The following is an 18,500-nucleotide window of genomic DNA, read 5'->3' as shown; positions in this document are numbered from 1 at the left end:
TTATGAGTACCTATGCAGAACATATCGAATCAAACACCTTTATAAAGCTTAAAATATAAAACATTTAAAGAGAAATTGACAAAATCACACTACTCATATGAAACTTTAATATATAAATCTTGATTTAAGGTGGTTTGAGTGGACAAAAAATAATACAGAGAACCTAGACAACAATAACAAAGATAAGCCTCAAGAATATATAGCAATTACTTCCTTCTTACAGTGGATTTATTTTCCTTTCAAGCAAAAGAAACATTGCCAAAAACTGACCATAAATTACATCACAGATAAAACTTCAGTCAGTTTCATAAAATGTAAATAACAAATAATATTTTTAATAAACAGAAATTATGCACTAATTAAAAAGACATTCCTCTTTGATATTATAATTCTCTTTCACATAACTCTTGGGTTTCAAGGGACTTATATGCCAAAATGTCAGAATTTCTTAAAAAATAATACTAATATTGATAATAGAAGTACTACATGTCAAAATTTGTGAGGTACAATTAAAGCAATGATAAGAGAATAATTCAAAATCATGTTTGTGTATTAGTAAAATTAAATAGTGGAAATAAGTGAGTATAATATTTGTCTTAACTAGAAAAAAATGACTATTGTGTAAAGCAGAAAAAATTATGAGTAAGAAGAGAAATAAATATTAGAAAATAGAATAAGAAATGATGACGATTTTTTTTTCTTTTTTTTTTTTTTTTAATTATTATTTATGCCTATAGCACCTGATCTTCCTAGGTGGTCTCCCATCCAAGTACTAACCAGGCTTGAGCCTGCTTAGCTTCCAAGATCAGACAGGATTGGGCTTGTTCAGGGTAGCATGGCAGTAGATCATGGACCATGGGTCCACTGGGACATGAACTCAGGACCTTCTGCATGTAAAGCAGACATGCTAACTGCTACGTTATGGAACCACATTCAAGAAATGATGACAATTCTAAAACCCTAGTTAACTTCGTTTTCTAAATGGAAAACAAGAACAATTATGCAAAATGGAAATGAAAGAGGAGATATATAAAAGTATCATAAGACACTATTGGCGTAACTCTATGCAAAGGAATTTGAAAACCTACAAAAAATGATTAGTTTTCCAGGGAAATATAATATACCAAACATCCTCAGTCTACCTAGAATGTTTAAAACAACCAAATGCCAGATGAAAACACAGAAAGTTTTCAATGAGCCATTCATAAGAATAATAGGCCTTGATTCTTTCAGTAGAAAATTCTATCAGAGCTTCAGAGACTCTATTACTCTAATATTCTTAGACTATTCCAGAAAATTGGATGGAAAATATCTTCTTAAAAAAATACTTAATAAAAATTGCACCAAAAATCTCTTTATCAAATACACTTATGAATATGGGTAGAAATATCCTAAATAAAATATTATTGAATAGAATTCAGCAACATATTACAAAATAATACATCATGACCAAATGGGACTTATTTCACAAATGTAAGGGTGGTTCGATTTTAGGAAATTCACTAATAATCTACATTAATAAACATAAAAAGAATAAAGAAAACCTTTGATTGCCTGCATACATGCTGAAGAAGCCTTTAACAAGAGTAGACATCTATTCTGATCCAAACAAAATTATTAAATAATCATTGATATTTACTTAAAATGATAAAACATGTACCTCATTCCAAAAGTCAGTGTCCTACTCAGTGAAGAAATACTAGAGGCCTGCTTGCTAAAATCAGGAATAAGAAAAGAGTGCTTCTATCTCTATTTGTTTTTAATGTCTCATTGAAAATATTAGACTTTGTAAGGAAGTAAGAAAACAATTACAGGCATTAAAATTGAAATGGAAAGTTTTTAAATATCTCACTGAAGGTGATATAATTTTATGTCTGAAAACCCCAGGAGATTTAATGCTAAAACTCCAGGAAGTTTAATGCAAATAGTAAGAAAATTTAGTCATGTAGAAGGACATAAAACTAATATATAAAAATCAATAATATTTGTATATACAGACACTAATAATTAAAAAATATAAAGAGGTGACTTCATTTACAATTGCAAAGAAAGATGAAATAGTTAGAAATAAACCTAATAAGAAATGTACAAAACTTGCATGTGGAGAACTTTAAGAAACTCTTGAAAAGTCACACAAACACCTTTGAGCAAATTGAAAGACATTTTTGGGATAAGAAAACTCAACATCATAAAAATGTCAATTTTCCCAAAGTTAACAAATAAATTTGTCACAAACTCAGTAAAAATATCCACAAGTACTTTTTAATCTGAAGCTAGCAATCTGATTCTAAAATTTATATGAAAAAAATAGATAAGCAATAATGGTTAGGAAAATACTGTAGAAGAAAAGGTAACAAAGGAGATATGGCTGTAGCAAATATAAAATACACTGAATCACACTTTACTATACTATACTATGCTATGCTATACTATACTATACTATACTATACTATACTATACTATACTATACTATACTATACTTAAAACCAAGTGATATTAGCATATGAATAAACAGACAAATGCAGTAAAATAAAAAATCCAGAGTAGATTGTAGTACAAAGAAAGATTTAGCATCATTTCAAACAACTGAGGAAAATATGGAATTTTTAATAAATGAAATATGCACAATTAGATAGCCATTTGGAAAAAGATCACTTGCAACCACACATCAGACTTCCTTTTTCTAGGGCACATAGGTTTCTCAGTTTTGGAAGAGGTGTGGGAGCAATGTTGCTGACCAGGGTTCATATTTCCTTTACCTGTGCTCTGAAATAGATGCCAGTTTTTGTGCATTTTCTGGATTGGCGAATGTTCTCGTTGGCTTAATTTCCAGGTTTCAGGAAATAGAGAGAATAGAAAATAAACTAAACTACTCTTAGGAAACAGACTGATCTAGTTGTGGAGTAGTCTAAAAGTCATCTTATGCCAAATGTCAATGTCATAGAACAAAGAAGGGCAATTGTTCTAAATTAAAGAAAAAAGAGGACTAAAACCTAATGCATTATGTTAACCATGATTAGATCTTTATGTAAATATAAAAAACCTAAAAAATTTGGGGAATCATTTCAAATTTCTTAGATGAAATAATGGTGTTGTGGTTACATAGGAAAATGTCTTATTTCTTAGGAGATGATTACGGACATGATGTCTAAAATATACTTTCAAGTGATTTAGTTATATGTATAAACAAATATGACAAAATTTCAATGATTATTAAACAATAATTGTACGATTCTGTCAGCCTTTCTAAATGTTTAAAAATTTTTATAATAAAATGTTAGGAGAAATGTGACCCTCCTTAAATTATTTAATGATGTCTATTATCTTTTAGTTGCATAGTCTTTATATGGCCCTTTGTTTTGTTTGTTTGTTGTTTTTCTATTTTGTTGTCATATTTACATCTTTTTGAGGTGAAAAAAGACATATCTCTCAAGGCCTGGAATTGGCTCACAAACAATAAGATTTCATTTTCCTTGGTTACCTTCATAGTGTACAAGGTTATTATTAGATTACCCTCATAATTTAAATTATAGCCATTGGATGGACCATGGAGGGCATTGTGCTGAGTGGAGTAAGTCAGGAAGAGAAAGACAAATGTCATATGTGAAATCTAGAGGACAAGATAAACAAATAAACAACAAAAATAAGCTCATAGATACAGAGAGCATTTTGATGGTTGTCATATTGGGGAGTTGGGGGATTGGTGAAGCAGGGAGGGCATTAAGAAGTACAAATTGGTAGTCACAAAATAGTCATGGGAATGTAGAGTATAGCATGGGGAATAATTATGTATGGTAGCATTGTAATGACTATGTATGGTATCAGATAGATATTAGATTTATCTGGACAATCACTTCATCCAGATAAATTACGTAAAATGTCTAATCACTGTGTTGTACACCTGAAATTAATATAATATTGTATGTCAAAAATAATTGAAAAAAATTAAATATACAAATTAAAAATAATTGTAGAGCTAGCTGGGATAAAATAATCATTTCAAAAGTCCAGTTGTACAAAGGGAATGAGAGTAATGAAAGATATTTGAAAATTCAATTCCGTGCCTTTTTTTTTTTTTTTCTTCTTCCTTGATTGATTCTGTTTCTCTAACTTTAGTACTATTTTACATGCTAGATTTTAACAGTATTTTCTTACAGGGAATTATGCTTTTTTTTTATCTTTCTACTATTTCCTTCTGTATAGAAGAAGCTCCTTGAGTGAGTTTGGAAAGAGAATGTGGGCATATGCAATTCATCTTCTTTCTCTACCTTTTTCTTGCAAGTGACATGCATTATGCTGTATTCCTCATGCTGTAAGTTGAATTTATAGGGAAAGAAGACCTGAATCATAGATGACAAGTTAAATTAAAAGTTTATATTCTGTTGCATGAACCCAGAATACTGATAAATAAGCAGGAAACAAAATTTTGAGGAAAAACATATGTGAAATGTTTGTGGCTTCTGAGGTGATTGGAGAAAATGAGACTTCTTAAGAATTAAATCCAAACATATGTGGTCACTAATTTACAACAAAGGAAGCCAAGAATATACAATGGGGAAAGGATAGTCTCTTCAATAAATGTTGTTGGGAAAACTGGACAGCCACATGCAAAAATATGAAACTGGACCCCTATCTTATATGACACACAAGAGTAGTACAAAAATGGGTTAAAGACCTGAAATTATAAAACTCCTAGAAGAAAATATAGGCGGTAAACTTGATATTAGTCTTGCCAATGATATATTTATTTTTTGGACTTGACACCAAAAGCACAGCAACAAAGCAAAAATTAATAACTGGGACTACATCAAACTAAAAAAACCTTCTGAATATCAAAGGAAACTATTGACAAAATAAAAAGTCAACCAACAAAAGGGAATTAATATTTGCAAATTGTGTATCTGATAAAGAGCTAATATCTAAAATCTATAAAGAACTCACACAACTCAATAGAAAAAAAAAATCAATTAAAAATGGAGAAAGGAACTGAATTTTTCCTAAGAAAAGAAAGAAATGGCCAACAGGTACATGAAGTGGTGCTCAGCATCACTAATCATCAGAGAAATGCGAATCAAAGCACACTGAGATATTACCCTACACTTGTTAGAATGGCTGTTATCAAAAAGACAAGAGATAACAAGCACTAGCAAGGATATGGAGAAAAGGAAACCCTTGTGCACTATCGGTAAAAATGTCAATTGGTGTAGCCACTATGGAAAACAGTATGGAGGTTCAAAAAATTAAAAAATTAAAAATTAAAAATGGAACTACCATGTGATTCAGCAAGGAAATGAAGTCGCTATCTCAAAAAGATGTCTGAACCCCCGTGTTCATTGCAACATTATTTACAATAGTCAAACATGGAAACAATCTGAGCATCCACTGAGTACCTAATGGACAAAGTAAATGTGAAACACAGAGAAAGACAGAGATAGAAAGAGAAACTGAGAGAGAGAGACAGAGAGAGAGAGGAAGGAAGGAAGGAAGGAAGGAAGGAAGAAAGAAAGAGGAAAGAAGGAAGAAAGAAAGAAAGAAAAAGAAAGAGAGAGAGAAAGAAAGAAAGAAAGAAAACATTATTTGGCTATGAGAAATAAGGAAAGTCTGCCATTAGTGACAACCTGGATGGAACTTGAGGGCATTATGCTAAGTAAAATAAGTCAAAAAAGGACAAATATTGTATGATCTCATTTATATGTAGAATCTAAAAAAAACAAAACCTCATAGATATAGAGAATAGACTGGTGGTTGTCAGAGGCAGTAGGGAGTGGGTGGGGGAAATGGATTAAAGGGGTCAAAAGGTAAAAACTTCCAGTTATAAGATCAATAAATTCAAGGGGTATAATATACAACATAATTACTATATTTTTTTTTTATTTTCAAAGAGAAAGAATTAATATGCTTTATATCTTACCAACTTTTAGACATTATATTGAGTCATATAACCTCTTCTTATAGACAGGCATTTGGCCTTTAACTGTTGCAACTTGGCCATGTTGCATTAGCTTTAGTGTTTGCCTCTGAAGGATTTTCTTTTTGGTGAGTAATTGATATTTCTGTTGGCTTTATCCCAGGTGTGTGACTATTGTTTTTTATAAAGGCAAGGCATCTGAGCTTGGACCTTAAGTTACCTTTTCTAGTCAAAAGTGCCTCAAGACAGGTAGAGTCTGCGAGGTTCAGGAGAATTGAGAATGTGTAATTTCAGAGCTGTAGGCTGAGGGCCTCACCAGAAAGGGCTTTCCTCAATAATGGTGTAGAGTCTGGGGACCTTGATCTGATGTTAATTAATGTTCACGTGACTTTTCCAGATGCTGGATAGGGTGGGGTAGTTTGGCCATACTGCTTCAGCAAAGGTAAAAGTGTCAATGAAGAAGTAGAGCCAAATAGCTTGTACTTTAAGATATGTTACTGCAGCTTGATCTTGAATTCAAAGGCATTGGCAAGAGCATATGTTCATGGGCCTTGCAAAAACCTCATTGGATGCTGGCAGGCTACAGGTGCACAAAAATCTTAGTAAGCAAAGATGGTCGAAGCAAATATTTATTAAAGGACAAGATAGGCTTTCCATAATCAGGCCTTTTAGGCATTGGTGAACAGAATAATATTTGCTACCGTTAAACGTTGAATTCTTGAGCAACAGAGCACTACTGAGTTCCCAGCTTTAAATCACCGATGCCCAGCATAATCTACTGCAATGGGTCAGCTGTCCAAAATTATATTCTTTAGTTAGGCTCAAGAAAGGAATTGTAGAGATATTATCTTTGCCTGAAACATCATGTCTAAGTAATTTTTGGACTTCAGAATCTTGGAAACAAAAAGGCAATATAAGCCATATTAAACATAAGCCAAGAAGGATGAGGATGATAATCAAATTAAATACTGTTTAAATATTGAATAATGAGAGGTAATCTCCTGGGTAGAAATATCTGATTATAGAAGGAAAAGATTTGTTTGAGTGGTGACTGGATAGACCCAGAAGTCATTGATTTGGAATTGTTCATATCTATTGCAGAGCCCTCTGCAGGCAAAATCTCAAATTCCCATCAGTGGTCTTAAGAGGGTACCTTAGATACAGTGATTAGTTCCCTTAACAAGGTAGAAACAAATTTGTCCTGTTGCATCGTCGATCTCCTCCCCATGGCTGTGCTTGAGCATAGATTCAGTCCAATTTAAGAGAGCAAAAAGGCTGGAGAAGGTAGTGGGAGGTGGGAGAGCAGAGAATACTTCTTCATTACTAATGTTTTCTTCCAGGTCGAGGTAGTACCTGTGATGTAATACCCTTTCTTCTCTCCATATTTTTACTCTCTTCTCCATAGAGGAAGAGAAAGTTAATTGGATTGGTAATTTGGGAAAAATAAAATGGACATATGTGGCCCATGTTTCCCATCCTTTCTCTTGAGAGTAAGCTGTCCATTTACATCATGTATTCAGCTCTTTCCTTTTTCTGAAATTTTGCCAGGGTCAGTCTCTTCCCAGGTGTAAGTTCTGCTCCAGCCCAGAGCTCTTGGTGATGAATGGATGACTATCCATAACTGGACTCAGTATTAGGACTTGCTCACAAGTGAAGGCACTCTCTCCATGTCAGTTAGAAAAGGAGTAAAGCATAATGGTCAAGAGCAAGGAGCCTGGTGCCATGGTTCAGGTCTGAGTTCTGCAAGTTACGAGCAGTTGACCTTGGTCAAATGATTGAATATCTCATTAGTTCAGTTTTGTTTATATGTAAAATAAGATAATAATATTGCCTTTCATAGGGCTTTTATGAGGATGAAATGAGTTAATTTATGTACATCACTTAGAACAGTACTTTGACAATATGTTTGAGCTGCTCTTATAAGCTTTATTAGTAACAAATAATATTTTCGATTTCACAGGCTTTTTCTTTTGTCTTATTTCTCAGTTTGTTCTCAAGTTAAGTGGGAAAGAAAGGTACCGTTATGTTATGTACCTAAAACTCGCATACCATGTATAAACTATAAATGTGCCCAGATTCTTCCTGCTTACCTTGTAGCTATAAAGGCCCAAGTTCTCTATGGCCTTTTAGATCTGTATAACATAGAGCCTGTATGAGAATTTTGGGAACCATTAATGTCAAACTTTTCAAATGATGCTAGTAAAATGATCTAATAGTGACCTCCTCATCTGACTTAAGTAATGAACTTGACAACAGAACCAGTCAATCTATTTCTAATTAGATCATGCTTGCAATTATAAAAGAATATTGTCTATTTACTTTTTAATAATTAAATAATGAACTATAGTGATACTATTCAATTAGGTGTAGTTTTGCTCAGTCTGAGTCTACATTGTGTCAGGGTCTTCTTAATATACTTCCTGAATATGCTACTATTTCTCAAGAGGGAGAATGTACATTGACCTTCAATATCATACTTTAATCTGTTTTCATCATCACTATATTTATCAAAAAGAGTATAAAGTTTTTATCTAATATATATCACCATTGATGAGTTTTTAGCTCTTATAGAATCTTCTACTTTATATACAGGTCTTTCTAGTGGGAATCTGAGATACTCATAATTTTATTTAAAAAAACCTTTAGGTCTATACTTAATTAACTGAATACTAAATACTTATTGTGAACCTAATTTACTAGATTCTATGTGGTCTGTACAAAGACATAGAGATGCTTGCACTCCTCAAGTAGAACATTTAGTATAATTAAAGTGACACAACATAGAGACATTTGAGAAGGTAATGAAGAATAAAAGAGTATAAATGCCACTGCGTCACAAACATTTAAACTTGAGAACAGATCAATCTAGCAATTATAAAAAGTGCTTTTCAATTTAAATATAAAATGCCCCTTCCCCATAAAAATTGTCCGTCCACAATTATGTAAGCGTTCTCTTTACTTAGATATCCACTGGGAAATTATTAAAATGACAGTAGATAAATAGAATTTAAGCACTTTAAGATACCCCAAAGACATCAAGTTCTCTTCCCTTCCATTGCATTAATTCTATATGTAATATACCAATTCTACCATGATAACATACAATTTTTTTTGTAAATATATTCTGTGAGCTCTCGGGATTATATAAAGAAACTCAGACTTATTTTGCTGGTGGCTCTAATTATTGACAATAGTTTAAGCCTGAAACTACTTCTCTCTTTTTTCCAATTATTGTCATTAATTTTTGCTCTTGCAATCACATGAAATATGTTTAACATATCTTTCACATGACAACCTCTCAAATGTTTCGAATCACCTATAATTAAGTCTTCTTTTCTCCAGGCAAAAAATTTCCAGTTTCTAATTAGTCTTATACACACACACACACACACACACACACACACACACACACACACACATATATGTGTGTGTGTGTGTGTGTGTATGTATGTATGTGTGTGAGTGTGTATATATAGCATTAAGTCCCCTCACCATCTTAGTTTAGTCACTGTTTAGGGACACGTTCTAATCCTCTGATATACCTTTTAAAATATGTACCCAACATATATACAATGGAATATTACTCAGCCATAAGAAGAGATGAAATACTGCCATTTGTGACAACATGGATGGACCTCCAGATAATCATGCTAAGTGAAATAAGCTAGACAGAAAAAATTAAAATCACGTATCACTTATATGTGGGATATAAACCCAAAAGCAACAAATGAATGGGACAAACAAACAGAGACTCATGGACATGGACAATAGACTAGTGGTTACCAGAGTAGAGCGGAGAGGTAGATGGGGTAAAAGGGGTCAAATATATGGTGACAGAAAGAAATCTAACTCTGGGAGGTGAACACACAATGTAAAAGTATATATATGCCTTACTGTTAAAATGTACAGCTGAAACTTATCAGATTTCATTAACCAATGTCACCATAAAAAAAAATAATAAATTAATTAGTTAATTAATTTTAAAAAAAAGAGGTTAAAGAAAGCCAGGCAGACTTACCCTAGCTGTCCAGAAACTCTATGGATTCACTTCCATCCTACAGAGATGACCATCATCATAAATGAGGCCCCTCACTCTGGGAGAAGGGAGGGGATGACTTAAAAGAAAATTAAAAAATTAAGTCTACGGCCATGCTACCCTGAACAAGCCCGATCCTGTCTGATCTTGGAAGCTAAGCAGGGTTGGGCCTGGTTAGTACTTAGATGGGAGACCACCTAGGAAGACCAGGTGCTGTAGGCATCAAAAATAATTTAAAAAAATAAGGGGTTGTAAGCTGCAATCTGTGAGGTCAACCAAAGGTTGCTTCACCAGATAGATAGATAGATAGATAGATAGATAGATAGATAGATAGATAGATAGATAGATAGAAAATTAAATAATAAAATAAAATAAACTATGTACTCAACAAATGATGAGGACGAATAAGTAAGAAACTGAGAAAATTCTCTTTTCTAATTCAGGACATCGTGTGCATTATGATCCACCATAAGTTAAATTTAGCTTTGGGGGAAACAATGTCACAATTTGACTTAAAATTACTTTAATGCCAACTTAAATTCCAAGTCCATATCACTCCTCTTCTATACTTTTGTAACTGGTTTGAATCCTCAAATAAGCAAAACAGTCAATGTTAGGGAATTTAGAGAATACTGAGGAGAATTTCCTCGATTTATAAAGGTAGAAGGTTCAGGATCAGAGGTTATATGACTTGGCAAGATTTTATAACTATTATCATAAAATTTAATTTTTCATCTCAGGTTATTTAATTTCTATTGGCTCTTCTACTTGATTTCTTTGAAAAATCATCATCTGATTATTTGGTTATTGATAATCTCGGATGGTTTAGCCTAAAAGTTTTTTCTTATGTGATTCATATTTTAGTGTTATAGTCAAGAAAACAAGTTCGTTAATGGGAATAATGAAAATACTTATGTTTTAAGAATTATTTCTAAGAATCCAATAATAGCTAAGCCCTCTGGATATTTAATATTACCTTTAAATGTTGCTATTGTCCATTTTTTTTCTTTAGTTGTACGGGATATTTTGAATATCTCTTTAAAAATCTTTAAAGCAGCATAACACACTAATAGGCTTCAGCTCTGAATAAAACAAACCAAATCAGTTCTACAGTAAATAATGTTTTTGCTAGTAAATTAACCCCACATAGCTCATATTAATTTTGGCATTGTTTCATATAGTAATGACAGCCAGCCTGCTATGCTATCTATAGCTAATAGAGAAGAGAATAAGACCAGATAATGACAGGGAATTGTCAAAATCTATATGCTATATAGAGAAAAACTGGAGAAAGAGAAAACAGTTGAGATTACTTAAGGAAATTTCGTCTGATGCTAAGCATATCACAGACACAAGAGGTATGCACTTTGTGGTTCACAGCTTTTCTGTTTCAGTGGAATAGGTCGTATCACTTGTCAGCATTTTTAATAGTTCATTCATGGCAGCAGGCTGTACTGAATACTATAATCTCAGTTGCACTCACAAGCACTACCTTTGGAATGAATGAAAGGTTTTTCTAGACTAAAAATAGTGCTTGCATTGATAATGAAACCTAGAGAAGTGGAAAAGGCAAGTCTTTGTGCATTTGCCAATATTTATTTACTCACATTGAAAGCTCTCAAATTAGTGAGACATACATAGTGGTTCAATGTCTCCGTATCAGAACAGTCCTTCCTTCATAGGAAACAGTGCTGATTTTTTTCCAAACATGTACAGATTTTGAAATGTTTCATAATTTAAATTTTGCAAAAAAACATATTATTTCATTTCTGTTATATTTCATATGCATTATATTTTAAAACTTTCTCCCCCTGTGCAAATCTGTTTTTTTTTCTCATATTTTAATGGTCAGTCTCATGCCCCAACAATTTATTTCTAACACCATTTAGCATCTAAGTATCGATCACATAACTATGGATTTTAAAGAAGAAACTAAATGTTTGTATATTACTTTGCTTTTTTCCCCCACCTCTCCTATTCCCTCTTCCTTTCTAATTCTTACATCAGATCACTACTATAAAACACTATTCCATTTAGAATCCTCTGTTCAAAATGGACAGAGAATATGACTGAATAGAATCTTCCTTCAGATAATGTAAGGTCTACAAAAAACACGAATCTCAATTAGTTATCCCCTCCTAAATTTGTTCTTATCTTTATTTTGCTCAAAGTTAAGCCTGAGAAATCAATGCTACACTCAGAGTCATGTAAGCTCATTATGAATAAAGGCTCAGAAATGATTTATTATAATTTCCAAGCACACTGAAGTCACGTCAGCTACCTATTTGATACCTGGTTACCAGGTTCTGTTAGACTCCCTTGCAGTGGCAAGCAGTGAGTTTTACAATATATGCTGAGTGGCATTTATTACTATAAGAAGATTTTTCCTTCTCTTGAGCTCATAACTTCATTTTCATCTATTGCTCTTTTTCTGTCCTCTAGAATACCATAGAAGATATCCTTCTCTTTTCCAAAGGATGAAATCTAAAAGAGTATGCACAGTCAGTTCTCTGGCAGTGTATTATAATACCTGGTAAAAGAAAATAATCTATCATGTCTAACATTACATGAGGATAATAGTGGTGAGGAGCATGGTTTTCTAAACCTAATTTGTAAAAAGAGGTATGAGTTGTCTAGTTCAATTTTTATTTTCTTAAGAAAAAGAAACTTCCTGTATTGAAAATATATGCATTTATCTGTGTATATTATGCTTTAAAATCCTATCAGTGCTCTCTGCATTTTGAGATTTGCACAACTAGCTATGTTTATATTTGTATTTACATGAATCTTATTATGGAAATAACTTCTAGTTTGAAATTGCATTTACCATACCAGGGCTTTCAGATTTTCTTATTCAAACTTTATCTCGCTTTCTATCTTTTATTTTTACTTTCTTTTTATCTTAACCCAGAAAGTGGCCTACTTTCTTGCTCAATAGATAAGGATTTACATACCGCATGTTTAATAAGAAGGTTTTTAAGCTATTTTATTATTATTATCATGATTTAGTTGACAAGGCTTTGAGTAATATATATTCACCATTAGTTTCCTGTCCCTAGGGAGCTATACTTAAATAATTTGATGAGAGGTTACGATTAAAAGACAATACAGTTTATGAGTAAAATGACCATTTATTGATTGTAATTTTTTTACCTACTATATGGAATTTTCTAGCATATTTGCCAGCAATGAGTATAGTACCAGAGGGAGTGCAAATATATGGGCTTATACAGCACAGGGAGATTTCAACCGAAAGATAAACTAAGAAAAAATGCACTTGTAACAGGGCAAAGACTTTCATTATGAACCAATTTAGCTGATCAAAGAAGAGCATGTGTCCTGAAAACAAAGGTACTTAAATCTTCTAGGTATCAGGAAATTCGGGTCATGAAACTATGATTCGAGAGTTCTTAACCCAGTTGTAGCCTCTGTCATCCTTTGTTCTCTAAACTGACAGTCAAAAATATTTTGTTTTCCTTAAGCCTTTAAAGAAAAATCAAGTATTTTATCCTTTCCATTTAGTATGAGCTCTTTCACCTAATATTTCCAATAAGAAGGAAGCCTAGCAGTTAAACAAAGACTTAATGTTGAAACAAAAAAAAAAAAGAAGCAAGATACAGCAAATGTAAATCCTTTTTATAATTGACTATGGAAAAGAGAGTTCATGAAGGTAAACAATGTGAATGAGAAATTATTAAATTTGAAGGGCAATAAAGTCCTCCATATACTTGCAAAGGACAAAGAAATGCAAAGATAATGAACATCTACATTTTTCCAAACACTGTGTTACTCATTTTATTAATAAATTTATCTTATACTTACAAAAATCTCAGGAAGTAGCTTTTAATGTATAAACTAAGGCTTGGTAAAATTAATTGACTTGTTCCAGCTCATACAGAAAAATGGCAGATATGATAGGACCAAGATATGATCTTGTGTCTAATATAGAATCCATACTGAAAAGTCCTTATTCAAATGTAAATATTATTAGTAGAACAAATATCTGACACATATGTAAAAATTCACTGAGAAATGTTTGTGCTCATTGGAAATACGATCAGTTAAGGAGAAAAAAAATATGTGAAGGCTGGTTGCCGAGATAAGAACAGGCTAAGGTGGCAGAATCATCAGAGGGACTGGCATGGGGCAATAGCATGTAAGAAGCAGCATGACAATTCAAAAATGAGAGACCCCAAAGACAAATTTTATCAACTTCATAATTTTAGGGGGCTGTCCTACTAAGAAAATGTAAGGAATTTACTTTTTATGTTTTTAAAATTATTTTATTATATTTAACATATTTTGAGTATTCAATAGACAAAAGATAACTATTTAATAATTTCTTTCAGAAAAATATCTGTCATGTTATATCAACATAAGGAAGGGTATAGAAATCAAATACTGAATTGCTTAGAGGGCAAGTTTTATTATCCAGTGTAAAATAATTGTTATATTTTCTTTTTCAAAGGAGAATGATTGATGACTGAAAGCTGTCATCTAGGCAACATATTCCATGTTAAGAATTAAGTCATGAGATTGTAGGTAAAGCAGTGTAGATTGGGTTAAAATGGGGAGATATGGAAAATTCTGTCTAATATTTTGTTTCTAACCTCAAAGAATATTCTCTTTCCAAGGGACATTTTGAAAACCCAATTTGCAAGTAGAAATCCAGCAAAAAATTTTAACTTTATAGCTATTGAATTGATAATTAGACATAATACTAAAATGCAATTAATGATTCTTTTTAATTTGAAAGAGTGAAGTAAAATTGTGAAGTGCATCAGGCAACAGCTATGTTTCTTAAAGCAACTGAATTGACTTTAATTGTCAAAGCAGTTAAGAAGTGGCAAGCAGAGCTGTCCCTATCTAATTCAACTGTCATATAAATGGTAAAAATGGAAGGAAAAAAGTCTCAATAATTACAACCGAAACAAAAACTACTTAGCACTGAATTAAGTACTAATCAAAAACACTTGAGATCTATGTCACTAAGGTGAACTTCAGAAAAAAAAAATGGACATATTGGAATCTTGGTACAAAAAGTTAATGGTTATAGAAGAATCATCTTGATTGAGAAAGCCCAAAGATAAGGAAAATAACATCTATATAGTACAGGTAAAAATTTAAGTGAACATAGGTTCTCATTTTTAATTTGGACACAAATACAACCAGACATTCATGGCAAGTCTTCAGAAATTCTAAACAATAGGCAATTCTTCTTACCTTTTATTTGAAGGCATTGATTATTCCAGGAATATGTCCATATTGGGAAAAATCCTATCAAGCATGGGCCCTGGGAAGGGTAAAAGACATGAGCTTTCTCAGATATTAAATCGGGACCCAGTCCCAGAAGAAAAGACTAGGTTTCCAAGCAGGGAATTGATTAGACATAAGAAACATGTATGAGTATGGACTCCATGTCTCCCCAGGCTGTTTGCCTTTCAGATTCAAAGTCTAATAGGCAACAAAGGAAACAATGCTAGATTTAACATTTGTAACATGACAGCTTACATTCAGGACTGGGATAATTACTTCATTTCAAGCTATCTCACAACTCAGTTGTAGGGATGGAGGTTATGATAAAGGGTAACAAGTTAGTTAACTGAAAAACTAGAATGAGTGAAACTTACAGAAGAGGATTATCAGTGAATTCATCTGGGAATGAAAGAGAAAAGAGCTGAAAGAAATTGGAGAAAGATATGGGTAGCTATTTTATTTCTTTTATCCAAAAATAAAGAATGGGAATTACTCCAAGGACAAAGTCCTATTTGAACGTTTTCTTTTTCAATTAAAAAAAATCACTATAAGACATGAAATATCTAGATCTGGTATACTCAGAGTGGTCTCTCCTAACAGGTGTCACAATCTACCTGGTGATGCCTTACAAAATTTTAGTTACCATTTATTTTCTCCTCCAAGATACACTTACTAGCTATATATTTGGCACTAGGGTTACGACTATGAAAAAAAATGACATTTCTGCCCTCTTATGACTTGTGTTCTGTAGTAAGGGACAAAAACAAATAAGCGGTAGATAATATAATATTAGGTAGTAAAATTAAAATAGTTATTTAAGAAGAATAAATAGATGGGGAGAGACAGAAGTTTTTATTATAGGTAAGAGGGTTATGAAATGCCTCTATGAAGAAGTGACAATTAAGCAGAAACTTGAATGCAGCAAAAGCCATTATGACAGCTACGAAAATAATGTTCCATGTAGCAGAAACAGAAATAACAGTGAACTAAGGCCAGAGGATGTATGACTGCATAAGAAACAGCAGGGAGATCAGTGTGACTCTGGTGACATGAGTAAGGGGAAAGTGACTAGTTAGAGATGGACTTAAAAAAAAAGCAAGGGCTTTGTAGGACTTTTTATTTTCTCCAAAATGTAAATAGAAACTGTTTTAGGTTTAAGCAGCCGAGTGGCATCATCTGTCATGTGTTAAAGGGATAATTCTGAATTATATATAAAGAATAAGTTTTAGAGGGGGCAAAAATCAAAGCAGGGAGACAAGTTAAAATACTGGCAGAGTTCTATGCGTTAAAGTAGAACTACCATATGACCCAGCAATTCTACTTCTGGATATTTAACTGAAGAAAATGCAAACTCTATTTTGAAAAGATATACGCATCTCTATGTTCATTGTAGCATTGTTTACAATAGCCAAGATGGGAAAATAGCCAAGCTGTTCATCAATAGATGATTGGATAAAGAAGATATGGTACATATATGCAATAGAATATTATTCAGACATAGGAAAAATGAAATTTTGCCATTTGCAACGTGTTATACTAAGTGAAATAAGTTAGACTGAGAAAGACGATATAATTTCACTTATATGTGGAATCTAAGAAAGAAAACAAAATAAATGAACAAACAAACAAAAACAGGAACAAATAGATACAGAGAATAAACTGATGGTTACCAGATGGGAAGAGGGTGAAGGGATAGACACAAAAAAGATGAAAAAGATTAAGAAGTAGAAACTGCTTAAGATTTAGAAGTACAAACTGATTAAGAAGTAAAAAATAGTCATGAGATATAAAGGACAGCATAGGAAATATAGTCAATAATAGTGTAAAACTATGTATGCTGCCAGTTGTGTACTAGACTTAATGTGGTGATCACTCCATAAGGTATATATCAATGTCAAAACTATGTTATACACCTAAAACTAATTTAACATTGTATGACAATGATAATTTAGAGACATTTTTAAAAATAACAAATTACCAAAAAAGAGAGTATGGCAGAGTTCTATGTAGATGATGAGGTGATTGAGATTATAGTGGTGAGAAATAGCTGGATTCAGGATATATCTGAAAAGTAAAATACCCAAGAGTTACTGATTACTTGGATGTGAAATATTAAAGAAAGGGAGTCAAGGATGACTCCAAGGTTTAACCTTAGCAACTAGAGAATGGTGGTCATTTTCTATGATGAAACTTGAGCTAGAGTAGGTTTTGATGACAAAGCATGGATTTGGTTTTTGGCAAGTTAAGGTGAAAAGTCTTATTAAACACCAAAATGGTAGAGTTGTGTTTAAGGCCATGAAACTGTGAGACAAACCAGAGAATGAGGACACACAGAAATGTGGAGAAGTTAGAGGTTTAATCCAATATTTAGGAGTTTGGAAAAAGAGGTAGATTCAAGAAGGAGACTAAGAAAGGGCAACCAGTGTGGTAGTAGGTAAAGCAAAACAGTGTCACTAAGCCCTAGTGTCATTATGTATCATACAGTGTCACTAAGTGTCATACTGTGTCGCTAGCCAAGTTTGGGAAAAAATGTTTCAAGAAAGCTGTGGGCTTCTACTTCCATTCATGAAGTATTAACTATAATAGAACTCTCTTTCCCTTCATAAACAAATGGAAAATCAGACAAAATATACAAAATAACCCTTTCAGACATTAGAGAATGATAGTGCAGGCCCACAATTCCTGAAAAAGAGGAAGCAAATGAAATGATCGCTTGATAGCCCTGGGTTACTCACTGGAGGCAATTGCCAAGCTGCAGAGAGGTGAGAGTACATCACACATTTCTCAGTAATTTCGCTGAGATGAGGAGAAAAAGATCAGAATTCAGAGATGTCAATTTAATTAGAATTTGCAGAGATGACTTCCAGAGAGGAGAGAATTAAACTGAGTAAGAGTTCATAAGTCTACATAAAGTTCTTGACTACCAATCTGTATGTGAGTAAAGCATCACTATGCTGGTCAAGAAGAAATAAAACTACTGAGAAATCTACAGCCATGCCACCTTGAACATGCCTGATCTCATCTGTCTCGGAAGCTAAGCAAGGTTGGGCCTGGTTAGTACTTGGAAGGGGAGACCACCCTGGAAAACGAGGTGTTGTAGGCATTTAAAACAAAATAAAACAAACAAAAAAAAACTACTGACAAAAGACTAATAACCACAGAGCTATAAGAAGAAAAATTTCCAGTGCTTACACAGAGCAAGGAATCATTTGATTTTCCTTCAGATAAAATGGAAAAGTCTTGCTGACTTTTAAGTCTTGTTGTCTATGGATAAGCATTCAGTAGACAAAACAGAAGTGC

The 18,500-nt window shown here is 32.8% G+C and overlaps 1 non-coding gene and 2 pseudogenes across 1 annotated transcript; 2 read left to right on the top strand and 1 right to left on the bottom strand.

Annotated features, from left to right (window-relative positions):
- Nucleotides 1-728: 728 nt before the first annotated feature.
- Nucleotides 729-847, bottom strand: LOC120595856 (uncharacterized; annotated as a pseudogene).
- Nucleotides 848-10,047: 9,200 nt separating this feature from the next.
- LOC120595835 (5S ribosomal RNA) lies at nucleotides 10,048-10,166 on the top strand. The gene has a single exon (XR_005651023.1). It is a non-coding gene; the product is annotated as a 5S ribosomal RNA (ribosomal RNA).
- An 8,018-nt stretch (nucleotides 10,167-18,184) lies between these two features.
- On the top strand, nucleotides 18,185-18,303 carry LOC120595883 (uncharacterized; annotated as a pseudogene).
- The last annotated feature ends 197 nt before the right edge of the window (nucleotides 18,304-18,500 follow it).

Source organism: Pteropus medius, unplaced genomic scaffold (genome assembly GCF_902729225.1).
Source record: "Pteropus medius unplaced genomic scaffold, Ma_sr-lr_union100, whole genome shotgun sequence".
NCBI lineage: Eukaryota > Metazoa > Chordata > Mammalia > Chiroptera > Pteropodidae > Pteropus > Pteropus medius.
This window is presented reverse-complemented; position numbering and strand designations above follow the sequence as displayed.